Source organism: Triticum dicoccoides, chromosome 6B (genome assembly GCF_002162155.2).
Source record: "Triticum dicoccoides isolate Atlit2015 ecotype Zavitan chromosome 6B, WEW_v2.0, whole genome shotgun sequence".
Taxonomy (NCBI): domain Eukaryota; kingdom Viridiplantae; phylum Streptophyta; class Magnoliopsida; order Poales; family Poaceae; genus Triticum; species Triticum dicoccoides.
The window spans coordinates 602934529-602937606 of NC_041391.1; positions in this window are offsets into that span (position 1 = coordinate 602934529).

Consider the following 3078-nt stretch of genomic DNA (forward strand, 5'->3'; position numbering starts at 1 on the left):
CGCCCCCTTATATACACGGGTGGACGCCCTGCGGCTTACAGAGTCCCGGCCGGCTTATAAACAATGTCCGGCTCGGTGACTAGTTAAGTCTACCTTATGATACAAGTAATATTATTACATCGGTTTACTACAACGGGCCTTAAGTCGCCTGTGGGCCTTAAGCTCTCTATGAACCGCCATCTTCATGCTTTGGTCTTGGGCTTCTCTTTGGTGAATCCCCTTCGCATAACCCGGCCCCTCCTGGGCGGCTTACACGAATAGTTATATCCCCAACAGTTGGTGCTCCGCCAGTTGTAGCGTAGACCACGTATGAAGCGAGTGCGTACAACAAAAAATAACCTGCAGAGGAGAAGCATTTTTGTCATTAAAAATCAAATCATTTCTACATAGCCAAAGCGACCATAGTAAGAGGCATACGCCCCCACCCTTATTAGCATTTTCAAACTATTTGAAATTCTGTCCAACCAATGACCAAATATATTGGCAATACTCGTTGACGGATACAAATTTAACACTATTTGGATGACTGACCATTTAGAACATGCAAACTTGCATTGGAAAAAGAGGTGTTTGGTTGTCTCGTCATGAGCACAAAAGCAACACTTCTTACTTCCTGGCCAGTTGCACCGTGCAAGATTGTCTTTGGTTAGCACAAATCCCCTACGAAGATACCGCATAAAGATTTTAACTTTTAGTGGAATCTTAGACTTCCAATTTTTTTTGTTATTATTCACTAGCACCTCGGAATGCATAAGCGCACGGTACATCGAGTCTACTGTGTAAGACCCTGATGTTGTGAGTTTCCAGTGAAACACATCCCGGCCTTGTGTCAGATTAATTGAATCCAGACGGGATAAAAGATTATGCCATGACAAATGTCGAGGGCCAATCAAATCCCGTCTAAACGAAATATTCGACGGGGATGAACTAAGCACTTGCGCAATAGTATTACTCTTATCGCGAGCAATGGCATATAAGGCTGGGTATTGCTCTCGGAGATTGGCATTGCCTAGCCATATGTCTTCCCAGAAACGAACCTCTAACCCATCCATTATCACGAAAGACCCAAAGCGAAAAAGATGTTTCTTTGCCGCCATTAGGCCAGCCCAAAAGTGTGAGTCGCCAGGTTTCCAATAAGCCTGAGACACCGCCTTTTGGCCTAGATACTTGTTGCGCAATATGGTTTGCCAAACACCATCCTCAGTAAGAAGTTTGAACAACCATTTACTAAGTAGGGCCTCATTCTTGACCTGTAGGTCATGAATTCCAAGGCCACCTTGGTCTTTCGGCCTACAAACCACGCTCCATTTGGTCAACCTATATTTTTTCTTTTCACCGTCTCCCTGCCAAAAGAATCTGGATCTAAAATAGTCCAGTCTTTGGAGGACCCCTTTTGGGAGTTGGAAGAAAGAAAGCATATAGAGAACCATATTTGTGAGGGCAGAGTTAATTAAAACCAACCGTCCTCCAACTGAGAGCAACTTGCCTTTCCAACTGCTCAGTCATTTCTCTAGATGCTCCTCAACATGCTTCCACTCCGCAATGGTGAGACGCCGATAGTGAACTGGTATTCCCAGATATTTAATTGGGAATTGACCATGTGCACAACCAAACAGGTCAGCGTAATCTGCAGCCGCCTCAACGGCTTCTCCAAAGCAGAAAAATTCACTTTTATGGAAGTTAATTTTGAGTCCCGACATTTGCTCAAATGTTGAAAGCAAGAGTTTCAGGTTTCGAGCCTTGTCTAGGTCATGTTCCATAAAAAGAATTGTGTCATCGGCATATTGCAGAATAGAGAGACCACCATCCACAAGGTGTGGCACTACTCCTGCAATCTGGCCGTCCTGCTTGGCGCGCTCAATCAGAATAGCCAACATGTCAACAACAATGTTAAATAACATTGGGGACATGGGGTCACCCTGCCGTAGTCCTTTTTTTGTCTGGAAGTAATGGCCTAAATCATCATTGACTTTGATGGCCACACTACCTCCAGTTACAAAATTTTGGATCCATTGGCGCCATTTACCAGAGAAACCTTTCATTCTTAGGGCCTGTTGGAGGAAAGACCATTTGACTTTGTCATAGGCCTTCTCAAAGTCGATTTTAAATACTACTCCACTCATGTTTTTCCGGTGCATCTCATGAACGGTCTCATGCAAAATTACTACGCCATCTAGTATATTCCTTCCTTGCATGAACGCTGTTTGAGATGGCCGGACAACATGGTCAACTACCAAGTTTAACCTATTCGTAGCCACTTTGGTAAAGATCTTGAAGCTAACATTAAGGAGGCATATGGGTCTGAACTGCTGGATCCGTTCGGCCTCCTTAATCTTTGGCAACAAGACAATCTCGCCAAAGTTAAGTCTGAATAGATCTAGTCGGTCGGCATGAAGACAATTAAATAACTCCAAAAGGTCAGTCTTGATGATATCCCAGAAATTCTGATAGAATTCTGCGGGGAAACCATCTGAGCCTGGAGCTTTGTTATGTTCCATTTGGAACACCGCCGCTCTCACCTCCTCTTCTGAGAATGGTGCCGTAAGGATATCATTTTCTTCTGCCGTGACTTGTGGAATATCATCTGTTCGGGTCTCGTCAAGGGTGAAGTTCCCCTCAGCCGGCGTGCCGAACAATGATTTATAGTATTTGGTGATATACTTTTTGAGCTCCTCCTGACCTTCGATCAGCCCCTCATCTTGTTGGAGGCTGTAAATACATTTCTTCCTATGTCGCCCATTGGCGATCAATTGGAAGTATCTTGTATTACTATCACCCATCAATATGAGATCAGCTTTAGATCTCTGATAGTATTTGATCTCCTCTTCTCACAAAAGACGAGCGACCTTCTCATTAGATTGATTTTTTAATTCAATCTCTTGTTGAGATAAGGTGCGTGTCTCTGCAATCTTGTCGAGGTCGTCAATAATGGTAGAGAGTCGTTGTTTTTCTTTTTTATATATTCCGTTGGTGTGTTTTGCCCATCCAGCGAGGTGTTGCCTCATGGCCCTTATTTTAAAGTTCCATCTCTGAATAGGTGTGCGACCAATGGCGGGCTTCTTCCAAACATTCTTGATT